Here is a 15344-nt window from a genome sequence, read left to right as displayed (position 1 = left end):
GAACAACAAGAGTGAAGGATTGGAGAAAACGTTTGTTCTTGCGCCTGAAGAGGAAGAGTGTGGAGAGTCACCCTTTCCCCACAACCCCCACCCCAAATGCAACCTATAATCATATGAACATCCAAATTAGGAGCAGGAGTAAACTATTCAGCCCCTTGAGCCTGCTCTGTCGTTTGAAGATCATGGCTGATCTGATTGTGGATCACTGCTAGCCCTCTTCCCCATCTCACTATACCATGGCACCTATAGTAGTTCCACCTGTTTGACAGCACCTCCTCTGGCGGGAGGGTATGATTGCTGCATGACAAATGCAGTCAGCTCCCATTATTGATGTAGGAAATTATGATGGTAAAAGTTGGCAAGAAGTTCAGATAATCTAAATATAAAATTTGCATATTGCACACATTTGTGACAAAAATGTCTAATTATATACTGTACATTTGGACACTAAATTCTAATCATAGAATCCCTACAGTGCAGAAGGAGGCCATTCAGTCCATCAAGTCTGCACTGACTCTCCAACATAGCATCTTACCCAGGCCCACCCTATCCCCAATCTTCGCTCTTGCTGTTCTATGTCTCCTTCCCACCACCTCCTCTTCCCGTAACCCCCTGAATTTACCCCACTAATCCCCCCAATCGACACATCTTGGGACACTAAGGGGCAATTTAGCATGGCCAATCCACCTAATCTGCACATCTTTAGAGTGTGGGAGGAAACCAGAGCACCCGGAGAAAACCCATGCAGACATGGGGAGAGCCTGCAGACTCCAAACAGATGGTCACCCAAGCCAGGAATCAAACCCGGGTCCCTGGCACTTTGAGACAGCAGTGCTAACCATTGTGCGACTGTGCCATGTACCCTTATTAATAGTTAATAGTCGATTTTTCATAGCACTGCTTTTGGTAAGTCAGCATGTGTACGGTGTAAGAAAGATGGGAATATTGTACCATATAAAACATAATTTACCATTCTACCACTAAAGTGCAGATATGCGTCTCTTTAAGGCTGCAAGGAATATTTGTGGTTCACTGGCTCCCTGTAAAGGTGTTACTTAAGGGACTGCAGATATTCTGGCCTTGGTATTTTGTGTTCCTAAAATGTACTTCTGTTCCTTTACAGTCTTTTTGAAATGTGCCACAGTGGCACAGTAGTTAACACTGTTGCCTCACAGTGCCTGGGACCCGGGTTTGATTTCTGGCTTGGGTCACTGTCTGTGCGGAGTCTGCACGTTCTCCCTGTGTCTGCGTGGGCTTCCTCTGGGTGCTCCGGTTTCCTGCCACATGCTGAAAGACGTGCTGGTTAGGTGCATTGACCCGAACAGGCGCTGGACTGTGGCGACTAGGGGAATTTCACAGCAACTTCATTGCATTTGAAGTTGCATAGATACAAAATATGATAGTGAGATAGATGGATTTGATCAGATATATATTTAATTATTCATTTAGTGAGATACAAAATGGATTGATTTCATAGAATCATAGAATCCCTACCGTTCAGAGGAGACCATTCGGCCCATCGAGTCTGCACCGACCACAATCCCATCCAGGCCCTAATCCCATAACTCCACATATGTACCCTGCTAATCCACTGACACTAGGGTCAATTTAGCAAGGGCAATCAACCTAACCATTTAATTGAGAAAATAACATATTGAAGATACTATATATAAACAATTTCAGACACGATGAGGTAAACTTGGCATGACCGAGGGGAATGAGTGACTCTGAGTCTGTGATACCTAAAGGTCACCACCCCCTCTACAGGAATCTAGTATTTAATTCAACCACAATTGGACTTTGTAGCTATAACAGGACAGATATCTGCACTTCAATAGTAGAATGATAAATTGTGTATTATTTGGTATAATATTCTCATCTTTGGACATTGCACATCCTCCAAATTTAAAAAAAAAGTGATTTGGAAAATACGACAATGAACTATTATAAAGGGTACATTGGATCTCCATTTTCAGATGTCATATTTTACTGTATTTCTCATCATGTGTGTCTGTTGTAGATGAGTTGATAGAGATTGATTGTTATGATAAACAAACAACTCTAATATTGTTTGTCACTGGACTTGAAATCCAGAGACCCAGGGTAATGCTCTGAGGACACGAGTTCGAATCCCAGATGGTGGAATTTGAATTCAATAAAAATCTGGAGCTGGCAAGGACATGGCCCGTGAAAGAATAAAGGAAGAAAAATGCTGCAGCTCTGTGGATTTCTATCGCAAGGACATTATAACAATATAACAGTTTGCTCTTGCTCCTTTCAGCGTCAAATTCATAGGATCTGAAGTGGCACGGTAGCTAGCACTGCTGCCTCACAGTGCCATGGACGTGGGTTCGATTCCCAGCTTGGGTCACTGTCTGTGGAGTCTACACGTTCTCCCCGTGTCTGCCTGGGTTTCCTCCGAGTGCTACGGGTTTCCTCCCACAGTCCGAAAGATGTGCTGGTTAGGTGCATTGGCCATGCTAAATTCTCCCTCAGGGTACCCAAACAGATGCTGGAGTGCGGAGACTAGGGGTTTCTCACAGTAACATTGCAGTGTTAATGTAAGCCTGTTTGTGACACGAACAAATAAATAAATCTAATTAAAGGATATTATGGTAGTCAAGTATTGGTTAACAGTTAAAGAATTACTATATAATTTACACCAAATATACATTTAAGGCACAAAATCCCCACTGAAAAAGTGATTGACAAGTGGAGTGAAAGTTAGAGAACAAAGAATCTTATAATGTTGGCAGAATGTGTAGTGTAGTAATTTTAGAATTCAACAGAGGAGGACAAAGTAATTGATAAGAAGAAAGAGAATATGAGAGTAGATTGGCAAGGTCTATAAAAACAGATTGTAAATGTTTCTGTAGGAATGTAAATGAGAGAGATTACTGAAAGCAAACATGGATCCATTAGAGGCAGATAGAAGTGAAATTATAATAGGGAATAGGGAATAGGAAATGGCAGAGACACTAAATAATTAGATTGTCTCGATCTTTCAGAGCTACAAACTGCAGCAGATTAAGAACAGTGAAGCTCAAAATTGCAGAAACTGACTGGGGAATAGGAAAGGAGTCTCAATGGGAGGGAAAAAATCATAATGCCTGGGTACAGAGGAAGCAACAGCTCAGGAACCGCCCCTCATGTATTTACAAAAGATGACTCCAGTCCCAGCACACCTTGGTGAAACTGCCAAGCAAATGTAAAATATTATCCATTAAACAGTTCAAAATTGATTAAAAAATGAAAGTTTTCTCGAAGAGTGGAGAATAATATTTAATTAAATGGTCACACTCCATTTGACTCGAGTTAAGTGCTTGCGCAGTGTGAATTAATCTTTTAACAGGGATAACAGTGCCCTCTGGTGAAAGATTGGGCAATTGCCTTCTTGGTCTGCTCAAACTAATGCTTCACACCATTTCAGTTGTACAACTTCTTTAAATCAATTTCAAACAAGAAGTCACGCTGAAAGTTTACCGTTGCCTGTGTGCTGTATATATTTGCCTGTATTTTGCTTGTGCTTTTATCACATTGTAGTGTTCTAGTATTTATTAGCCAACAAAGGCTTCCTTCATGGCAATTTTAAACCAGCTTTTCCAACAAATCCTTGGGGATTTTTTTGCATTCAGCACTCTAAATGTCCAGTGCATTTACTTGCTGAAAGTGTCTCTGGAGAACTAGCCAATCTCCTATGTACTTTATGAACAGTACATTTTCTCTGTATTTTTAAAAATCATTTATGGGACATGGGCGTCGCTGGCTGGCCAGCAGGTTTTTGCCCATCCCTAGTTGCCTTTGTTCGGAGGGCAGTTGAGAGTCAACCACATTACTGTGGCTCAGGGGTCACATGTAGGCCAGACCAGGTAAGGACGGCAGATTTCCTTCCCCAAGGGACATAAGAACATAAGAAATAGGAGCAGGAGTGGGCCATCTAGCCCCTCGAGCCTGCCCCGCCATTCAATAAGATCATGGCTGATCTGAAGTGAATCAGTTCCACTTACCCACCTGCTCCCCATAACCCTTAATTCCCTTACCGATCAGAAATCCATCTATCCGTGACTTAAACATATTCAACGAGGTAGCCTCCACCACTTCAGTGGGCAGAGAATTCCAGAGATTCACCACCCTCTGAGAGAAGAAGTTCCTCCTCAACTCTGTCCTAAACTGACCCCCCTTTATTTTGAGGCTGTGCCCTCTAGTTCTGGTTTCCTTTCTAAGTGGAAAGAATCTCTCCACTTCTACCCTATCCAGCCCCTTCATTATCTTATATGCCTCTATAAGATCACCCCTCAGCCTTCTAAACTCCAACGAGTACAAACCTAATCTGCTCAATCTCTCCTCATAGTGACATTAGTGAACCAGATGGGTTTTTCCCAATCGACGATGGTTTCATGGTCATCAGTAGCTTCTTAATTCCAGATATGTTTTATGGAATTCAAATTCTACCATCTACCATGGCAGGATTCGAACCTGGGTCCCCAGAACATTAGCTGAGTTTCTGGATTAACAGTCTGGAGATAATACCACTGGGCCATCACCTCCCCCAGTCTAAACCAGCTTTTCCATCAAATCCTCGTGGATATGGCATTCACCACTCTAAACGTCCAGTGCATTTACTTGGCTAAAGCCAATCTCCTGTGTATTTTGTGAACCTTCTGTTTTGTCTGTGTAGCTCACAAGAAACAATACTTTTCACTGTATCCCAGTGCATGTGACAATAATAAATCAACTCAAATACCTGGGTACATTATCCAGGCTGATACTCCAGTGAAGTACTGAGGGGATGTCCTCTCAGATTGGCGTTAAAGATCCCATGCCATTATTTTGAAGAAGAGAAAGAGAGTTTTACCCTTGTGTTCTGTCCAATATTTATCCCTCAGATCAACACCAGATTTTTAAAATCTTTATTGTATCGCAATTTATAGGACATTGCTGTGTGAGGATTAGCTGTTGTATTTTCAACATTTCAAAAGTATTTAACTCCCTGTAAAAGTGCTTTGGCATGTCTTGAGGTCATGAAAAGCTCTTTCTAAATGCAAGTGCTTCCTTTCATGGGTGGAGCCGTGCCTTGAAATCAGTCTTGATGTTTGGATGTCGTGTGCCATGTTCTGCTCAGGATCAACATATTAAATCACTCATGTGGCACACACTGGACCTTGGACTCCATAAACCAGAGATGTCAGTTCACCAGCAACCACTAAACCACTGATGTGCCTTTCCCTGGATGACTTCAGCCCACTTGATGCCTTCCCTCACCTCTGTTTCCAGGAGACCTCATTCACAGTTCACAATGGGGCAGAAAAACAAGACCAGCTTTGAATGTTATTTTTTTAAAGAACCACGGAATCCCTACAGCGCAGAAAGAGGCTATTTGGCCCATCGGGTCTGCGCCGACTTTCCAAAAGAGCATCCCACCCAGACCCTCCCCTCCGCCCTCTCCCCATGCATTTACCATGGCTAATCCACCTAACCTACACATCTTTAGACACTAATGAGCAATTTAGCATGGCCACTCCACATAATCTACACATCTTTGGACTGTGGGAGGAAACCGGAGCATCTGGAGGAAACCCACGCAGACACGGGAAGAACGTATAAATCTCCAGCAAGAATCCAATCAAGCAACATTTGACATATCTCAACCTTTCAGTTGTGTCTCAGTTTGTAGCACTCTCGCCTCTTGAGTTAATATATTGTTTATTCAAATTCAGAGACCTAAGTACAAAATGTAGGCTACACGCCAGTAAAATATGGATGGAATGCTGCACTGTTTGAGGCGCAGTCTTTCAGATAAAATGTTCTAAACCTTTGTGCTCTCTCAGACAGCCCTCCTTGATGAAGACCTGGGAAGTTCTCCCCAGTGCCCTGTCTAACATTTATTCTTCAACCATCATTACTTAAACAGGTTTGTCATCACGTTAGTATTTATGGGATCTTATTGTGCACAATCTTATTACAGCATTCCCTCCCTCAAATAGTGGAAAGCAATTCATTGCTTGTAAAGTACCTAAGGACATCCAGAGGTCATGAAAATTGCATATCTATTTTTATTATACTTGGTTAAGAAGAGCTTTCATATTTGATCAACTTTTTAAATGGAAATTTCTTTACAAGCACATGATACAATAGATATTAAAATGGGGGCATTACCTCAATATTACATACTTTGACTCATTTCCCTCTGGCTCTATGCTCGGGCTAAATCTGGTTTAAACCAGCGAGTATCTCAGCCATGAAAATCAGCCTAAGTCTTGCTCCTCAACTTGTGTAGACCTAGCTGATCTCAGCTGGAGTGGCAAGATCACTCCAATTGACCTCAGTGTCCTGGATTGGCCCACTCCTGCTTTCAGCAAACGTGGAAATTGCTGAACGCGTACAGCAAACGTGGGCTTGGCTGTGATGCATTATAGAGAGGAATAGCTTGCCCGAGTTCAGACTTGAATGGACATCTGGACGAGAACAGCCAGGATCTATGGATTCGATCCTGATGGGCTTCACAGTGGCACAGTGGTTAACACTGCTGCCTCACAGCGCCAGGGACCTGGGTTCAATTCCGGCCTCGGGTCACTGTCTGTGTGGAGTTTGCACATTCTCCCCATGTCTGCGTGGGTTTCCTCTGGGTGCTCCGGTTTCATCCCACAGTCCATAGATGTGTGGATTAGGTTGATTGGCTATGGTAAAATTGCTCCTTATTGTCAGGGGGGTTAGCAGGGTAAATATGGGGATAGGGTCTGGGTGGGATTGTTGTCGGTGCAGACTCAATGGGCCGAATGCTTCCTTCTGCGCTGTAGGGATTCTATAAGGCGTTCAGGAAGGAAGATATATTTTTTTTAATGCACAAAACACGTTTTTCTCATAAACGCAATGTTCCTTTAAGAAGCAGTTCATTATTAAATCTGTTCAAGAAAGGGTTGCTAAACAAAAGTTGGACAAAGTCCTGGTTTTGCTACCTATTTGAAGGTGTGTATACCTGTTCCAGGGAGTATGATGTTCAGCACCAGGCAGAAGACAGCCATCTGTCTGCTCATGTAGGGGATCGCTCCGGTGATCTTGGTGGGCTTCATCTGAGGGTCATCCGTGTCGTTCTCGGAATCCTCCTCTTCCTTCTGCAGGGCACCCCGGACCAATGTCACCAGGTTGTTTCTGGAGTCAGTGAGAGAGGCTCTCCTGAGATCGAGGTGAGCGACAGACAGCCCATCCCACAGGTTCACTGTCCGGGATCCCAGTGCGGGACTTGGTTTGTCTCCAGAGGGAGTCTCTGGGAGGTGGGAAATGAGAAGTGCGGGGCACCCTTGGTTCATATTTACATTTCCCTTGAAAGAACAAAATCTCTTCAATGCTGGTCAATCCCTTTAACTTTTAACCGTTCTCAGCTCCATCTCTCATTCCTCTTAGTTTTAAAATCTAAAAAAAAAGTAAAATCAATGTTGTTTTTGAATACTCTCTATTTTCAATCTCTCTAGGTCAGAGGAAGTTAGTGGGAAAGTAAGGATTCCAGCTAACTCTCGCTCCCTTCTGTTCCTCTCTCAGACTGGCTGCGATTTGAGTGGAATGAAGGTTTAACTGCAACTCTTGGGTCATGTTGTTTCACAGTTGAGTGTGCCTCTAACCAACCAGATCAGTCACTTAACTAACAGGCCAGCCATCATGGTGCTGTGATTTATACATATGACCCCCTCAAAAAAGGGAGTGTGCAGATAGGTGGAGGCCAATAATAAGACTGAGGGAAATAAAATGTAACACAGTAACCAGTCCAAAATGTGCTCAACAGTGCAAAACATTTACCTTCCTATGACAGTGATGAATGTTCATGTTTATTAATAGACAGTCTGGGGGATGGTTAAGAAATAGAAAATGCTAATGTAGGAAAAAGTAGGACATTAAAAGAAAAAAATATAAAGAGATCATACTAGGCCTAAAAAACCCCCACCAGAGATCTTTGAAAGAAATACATGCTGTTCATCAATTAAAACAATAATTTATTCCAGTGTGAATATGTGGGCTGGAATCGGACCCTCTCTCGTTTTTATTTATCATGCAGTTTCTCGCAGGCTAATCGGTTTTGTCACCAGTCCAACCTTTGGCATTAATTGCTGGGAGATCACATTTTCCACTTGAGTTAAGCTCCACCCACAGTGGATTGGTGCACAGATACTCAAACACCCACTCAAGCTGCATTAAGAGGAGGAATCTACCTGAAATAAGCAAAGCTGTTATTTTCCACATTTCCTCAATTCCAATTAAACGAATTGCCAGTGAGGCAGATTTGCTGCAGGATGTGGTACCTCCCACAATTTCAAACTGAGATATATTCAGAAATCCATCATATATATTCAAATTCTTCCACACCGGATGTTTTAGTGCCTTATATAAGTCTTGGGATATTCACCATTTTTTCAATTTAAATACTACCGACAATAATATATTATTGACATAATTGTTAATGTTGAAATTGTGCTGTAATGTAGTTCATGCTTTAAGTTGATTATTAGGAGCAGTTGTCTCCAACTGGGAACATAGATTCAAGATAAGTGGCAGCAGGTATAGAGGGGACATGAGGAAGAACTTATTTTCACAGAGAGTAGTGGGTGTCTGGAATTCGCTGCCTGAGATGGTGGTGGAGGCAGAGACCCTAAACTCTTTTTTAAAATACTTGGATCTGCCACCTTAAGTGCCGTAAGCTACAGGGCTATCGGCCAGGTGCGGGAAGATGGGATTAGAAAGCGCTGTAAACTTTCCATGTTTCTATGGTTCTCTAGAGCTTCCTTAAGAGAGTATAAAAAGGTGTTCACTATGACTGTTAGGAGGGAGTTGGAGGGGTCTGTGTCTTTACTCTGCAGGCTTGGAATGAAATCACTGTGAAAGTACGGGCTGGCAGGCTTCAGACATATTCTTTCCTTAACATACTGTTATTGGATCCATACGTGCATGATCCTGCTTCACCCTTCTTGATTTATCTGTAACTTTGAGACATTTGGACGCACCATCTTTGTTCAGTACCTATCCTCTATCACTCAGCTGTTCTATTCTTATCCATCTAGTTGTAACCAGAGAATCACCTGTAATATTTTTCTCCCAGTTCCATGATCTCTGGAATCTCAGAGAACTCCCTCCTATTTATCATCTACATGCTAGCCCTCAGTGACATTCTCTGAAAGCACAACATCAAATTCCATATGTATGTTATCAACATGCAGATAGATCTACCTCATCATCACCTCTCTTACATAAGAACATAAGAAATAGGAGCAGGAGTAGGCCACCTAGCCCCTCGAGCCTGCCCCGCCATTCAACAAGATCATGGCTGATCTGAAGCGAATCAGTTCCACTTACCCGCCTGTTCCCCATATCCCTTAATTCCCTTATCGATCAGAAATCTATCTACCTGTGATTTAAACATATTCAACGAGGTAGCCTCCACCACTTCAATGGGCAGAGAATTCCAGAGATTCACTACCCTCTGAGAGAAGAAGTTCCCCCTCAACTCTGTTCTGAACCGGCCTCCACTTATTTTGAGGCTGTGCCCTCTAGTTCTGGTTTCCCTTCTAAGTGGAAAGAATCTCTCTACCTCTACCCTATCCAGCCCCTTCATTATCTTATATGTCTCTATAAGATCACCCCTCAGCCTTCTAAACTCCAACGAGTACAGACCCAATCTGTTCAATCTCTCCTCATAAGCTACACCCCTCATCTCCGGTATCAACTTGGTGAACCTTCTCTGCACTCCCTCCAAGGCCAATATATTCTTTCGCAAATAAGGGGACCAAAACTGCACACAGTACTCCAGTTGCGGCCTCACCAGTGCCTTGTACAGTTGCAGCAAGACCTCCCTGCTTTTATAGTCTATCCCCTTCGCGATAAAGGCCAGCATTCCATTCGCCTTCTTGATCACCTGCTGCACCTGCAGACTGGGTTTTTGCGATTCGTGCACAAGGACCCCCAGGTCCCTCTGCACAGTAGCATGATGTAATTTTACTCCATTTAAATAATATTCCAATTTACTATTTTTCTTCCAAAGTGGATAACCTCACATTTGCCAACGTTATATTCCATCTGCCAGATCCTCGCCCACTCGCTCAGCCTATCCAAATCTCTCTGCAGACTTTCCGCGTCCTCCACACAATTCGCTTTCCCACTCATCTTCGTGTCATCAGCAAACTTTGATACCCTACACTCAGTCCCCTCCTCCAGATCATCTATGTAAATGGTAAACAGTTGAGGCCCCAGCACCGATCCCTGCGGCACGCCACTGGTCACCAACTGCCAACCAGAAAAGCACCCATTTATTCCAACTCTTGATCCTTCCAAAGCCGTTGATTTGTTATACAGCTAGTCTGACATCCAGTATCAGACAAGCTGAAATTTCCACCAATTAAGTTCTAGGAAAATCAAAGCCAGGGGCCGGAATTCTCTGACCTCGGCCGCAGCTGGGATTATCGGATCCCAGTGCAGTCCCCATGGAGATTTGGCTGAACATCAAATTTTCCGTTCTTGTTGGCAGCAGTAGCAGGGCATGCGAGGCTGGAGAATTCCAGCTTTGAGCCCTGCCAGAAACTCAGTTTCCTATCCATTGGTTGCATCCCTCTCCCTGGCCATTGTCTGAGACTAAAGCAGACTGTTCTCAATGTTGGCATCCAATTCAGCCCGGAGCTAAGCTTCCAAGCCCATAACCTCTCCATAACCAAGGCTACCTATTTCCATATTGCCATATCACCAGTTCTCACACCCATTGCTGAAACTCTTACCCATACCTTTGTACCAAGACTCTAATTATTCCGATGCCCTCTTGACCAATCTCTAGCTTCCACACTCTGTAAATCTCATCTCCTCCACAACTCTGCTGTTCCTATCCTATTCCTACCCATATCTCAACACTGCGGTGCTCAGTGACTTCCATTGGCTTTCGATCCAGCAACACCACAGATTTAAAATTCCCACCCTTCCATTTAAACCTCTGCCTGACCTCTTCCCTCCCCATCTCTGTAACCTCCTCCACTCCTGCAACTCTCCAAAAACTTTGTGTCCCTCTTGTGCGTTCCCAATTTTCTTTGACACACCATCAGTGGCTGAGCTTTCAGCTTTAAACACCAGAATATCCTCCTAAATCTCTCTTCCTCACTCCTTTAATACATTCTTTAAAATGTGTCTCATTGGCCAAAGTTTGCTCACCTATCCAAATATCATTTCCGTGGCTTGATGTAAAATTTTGACTGATAACTCTCCTGTGGAGCATATTGGGATGTTTCACTATGTTAAAGGTACGGTATAAATGCATATTTTCATTGACTTAAAGGGGCACAAGAAACTAAAGCATAAATGGGATTTGCCTTCCATTCAGCTAATCTTATGAATTACTTGGTAACAAGAAAGCAATTTTCTTCATACTCATGTTGGGGGAAATTAAGTTATTAAGAGAATAAATGTAAATCGCAGGTAAATATTTAAATAATTTACATAGTACTTTATCAGGTTCTAAATCGGGCACTTTATACCATGCATTATTTGTACAGGTACATGAATAGGAAAGGTTTAGAGGGATATGGGCCAAACGCAGGCAAATGGGACTAGTTCTATTTAGGAAACCTGGTTGGCATGGACAGGTTGGGCCGAAGGGCCTGTTTCCATGCTGTATATCTCTGTGACTCTATGAGTCTTTTTCTGTATTGCAGAATCTTCTTACACAGAAATCCAATGGCAAGGCAGCTCTCAATTAAATCCAGGTTACAAATTGACAGACCCTCCTTGTGCACTGTAAAAATCCTGAGATTGTGTTGAACCCTTCAGAAGGTGAGAGTGCAGGGCACCGGGCTCTCCGAGAAGAGGCTTCTCAATTAGACAAAAGAATCCAGGTGCCATTGACTTTCTGAAAGAAGGTTTGAGTACCTGGACACAAAAGTAAAATACAGGCAGAAAATCGACAGATAAACCACAACAATATGCTGCAAGGTAAACATAAAAAGATTAACATCATTACCAATTATCAATACTGTAAAGGCCTTCACAGTATTGATAACTGGTAATGAAGTTGATTGCTGGTTGGAATGTATCAATTATATGGATATTTAAGGCTGCCCCTGTAAATGTTCTGCACTGTTAGGAAAGTTATTTTATTGTTTGGTATGTTTCACAACCTCAGGACACTCCAAAGTGCTTTACATGTGAAACTGAAATGTAATCACTTCTCCACGCCAGAGGTTTGCTCCATCGTTGAATACATATAAGGCTGTGATAGACTCTCAGGAAATTAAAGGTTTTGGAAGGAGCGGGTGTAGATGGGGAAATGGAGTTGAAGATCAAGATCAGCATTGGGCATACTGAATGGCAGAGGCAGGTTGTTAGACGGTGTGATCTACTCCTGCTCGTATTTCTTGTATTCATGTGGAAAATTGGTTTATGCACAGTAAGCTCCCAGAAACAGCAGTGTGAGAGACTGTTATGTGTTTTTAGTAATGCTGTTTGAGGGATAAATGTTGGCCAGGTCACGGGGGCAGAATGTTCTCTACAAACAATTAAACAGTGGTATAAAGCCTATTACACTCCAACACGATCTGATTGAACCTGAACTTTTCTGGCATGCATTCTCTATATTTTTCTTTGCAAAAATGACAAAAATGATAAATTATAATGCCACAAGCAATTGGCAAGTCAAACAATGACTTCATGCTACAGTCAATCATCTCATTGCACTCTTTTCTGTACACAAAGTCGTACCCTGGCAACCACGTCCTTTAACCAAACTTATCAAAACAAAGAGGCCCCACATGAGGTAATGTATCGTACACAATCTCCTGTCCACTTTCCCTGCTGTAATATAGGATCTGCCCTTGTGTATCTGTGACACCAGTTCCTCGCCAAAGTGGCTATTTCATTTATTTTGTCATCAGTGGTGAGACCACAGGCCTACATTACAACAGTGATTTCACTGCTTCAGTGACTGTAAAACATTTTGGATGTTCTGATTTCATGGGCATCATATACATCCTTTTTTTTCATACATGAGTACTTGTGGGTTGAAAATTTAATCTGAAACTCTAAGGCCCGACCACCAATTTCTAAATTAAACTCCCAACCCTGCTCATTGCTGCTATTCAGGAGCACCAAACAGCCTTTGAGCTGTGCTTCTTCAGTGGCTTAACTAGTGGGTAACTGAGCCACAACAGATAACAGGAAGCTTCCCAGTTTCAATCCCCACTCCATGCAGTTAACTGCTCACAGCCAGATCAGTGTTACCCCAGGCTAGGTGGAGTGGAGGAAAATAAGCTCTCGTTCCCACTCTTTCAGGTATCAGGTGAGAACAGGACAGGACTTGGCTGTGATGCTTCCCATAGTCGAACACCCCATCGGTCTACACTGAACAGTATTGGCAATGTACTGCTGGAAACACAGCTCCATAAAATAGGGCTTCTTTTTAATTCTGTCTACTGCCCCTTCCCAAGACAAATTCTATTAAACAATCCAACAATATTTTGCACATGTCTAGTGCCATTAACTTAGTAGAACATCCCTAAGGTACTTCACGGGAGTTTATCACTGAATTTGACACTGAAGCACCCAAAGAGATATTAGGACAGGTGACCTGGGAGGAAAGAGATAGAGAGAGAGAGAGATGGAGGGAATTCTAGAGCTCAAGGCCTAGGCAGCTAAGGGAACAGTTCCCAGTGCTGGAGACATCGAAATCAAGAATGTGCAAGAGGATCGATGTTTTTTATTAGTGTCACCAGTAGGCTTACATTAATAGTGCAATGAAGTTACTGTGAAAATCCCCTAGTCGCCACACTCTGGCGCCTGTTCAGGTACACTGAAGGAGAATTTAGCATGGCCAATGCACCTAACCAGCACGCCTTTTGGACTGTGGGAGGAAACTGGAGCACCTGGAGGAAACCCACACAGACACGGGGAGAACGTGCAGACTCCGCAGTGACCCAAGCTGGGAATCGAACCCGGGTCCCTGGCACTGTGAGGCAGCAGTGCCAACCACTGCGCCACAGAATTGCAGGAGAGTCGACATCTCAATTGTTGCAGGGCTGAAAGCGATTACAGAGATAGAAGGTCCATGAAGGAATTTGTAAATGGATGAGAATTTTAAAGTCAGTGCATCATCAGACTGCGAGTCAATGCTGACATGAGCACAGGTGAGATCCAGCAGCAGATCAGTAGAACTGGAAAAAGAAGTCCCATTTATATAATCTTAATATTAGACACATCAGAGAAACTGGCTCCCTGGATAACCTAAGTGGTTAATGGCACTGCCAGGTCTCAGGCTGGATCACAAGCCAGTGTTGAGTTAATCAATCTCTGTTGGCCTCAGTATCTCTAGGATGACAATCTGGTAAATTGTCTGATGATGATCACTGGGGTGCAAAGGTGTGCAAATTAACAAAATAGAGCAGGCTCAGGTCAACGTGGCATTTTATGCAATCTCCTGGTGTGTCAACATTCAGACATGAAGAACTTGCATTTATATTGCACCCTCACAGCATCTGGACATCCCAAACTACGTTACTGCCAATTAAGTACTTTTTGAAGTATAGTCACCGTTGTAATTCAGAAAATGCAGAGACATTTTGCACACAGCAAGGTCCAAACAGCAATGTGATATTGACCAGATATATTTGCTCTTTTCAGGTGATAGTTTCCTGGATAAATATAGAACACAGAGTATCCCATGTTCATCTTCCAAATTGTGACATAAGACCTTCTACTTCCACTTCAGAGGGCAAATAGGGACTTTGTTTAACCTCTCATTGAAAGATGGCAACTCCAACAGTGCAGCACTCCCTCCCTACAACACTGCACTGTCACTGGAATGAGACTTGAACCCACAACCTTCCAACTCACCTGTGCACAATGTATATGAGAGCTGTGGCAGATTCAGCATCTGCAGGAGAGGACAAGGGAGAAACAACAGGATATCAGATAGGAACTGAGTTTATTTTGGATTTATTAACAAGATCCATTCATTTATTTAAACATTTTTCAGAGTCTTCTATCAGAAAAGGCAATAGTATTTCATGTACCTGTTTCGAATGCCGACACCCATTGTCATGATGCAGTCTTCTGGTCACAAGGGAGATCAAAAGTAATGCCTCCATCAGTTTGCAAGTGTAACCCCACTCCCTCTGTGTTCTCTGCCTCCTATCCTGTTCCATTGAAATTCAATGGTAAGGATCATAAGCTTCAGCAACTGGCTACCAACGTGGAGCCGCTCAGGATTCTTCTTCCTTTCATTTCCCCTGACCACATCCCTTCTTCCAATTATAGCCCTTTCTATGTGTTCACAATCATCTCTTATTTTTCCTCTCTTTTGACACTGAACAATCAGTCCTCAACAAAGGCCT

Source organism: Mustelus asterias, chromosome 15 (assembly GCF_964213995.1).
Source record: "Mustelus asterias chromosome 15, sMusAst1.hap1.1, whole genome shotgun sequence".
Taxonomy (NCBI): domain Eukaryota; kingdom Metazoa; phylum Chordata; class Chondrichthyes; order Carcharhiniformes; family Triakidae; genus Mustelus; species Mustelus asterias.
Note: the sequence above shows the minus strand (reverse complement) of the source record.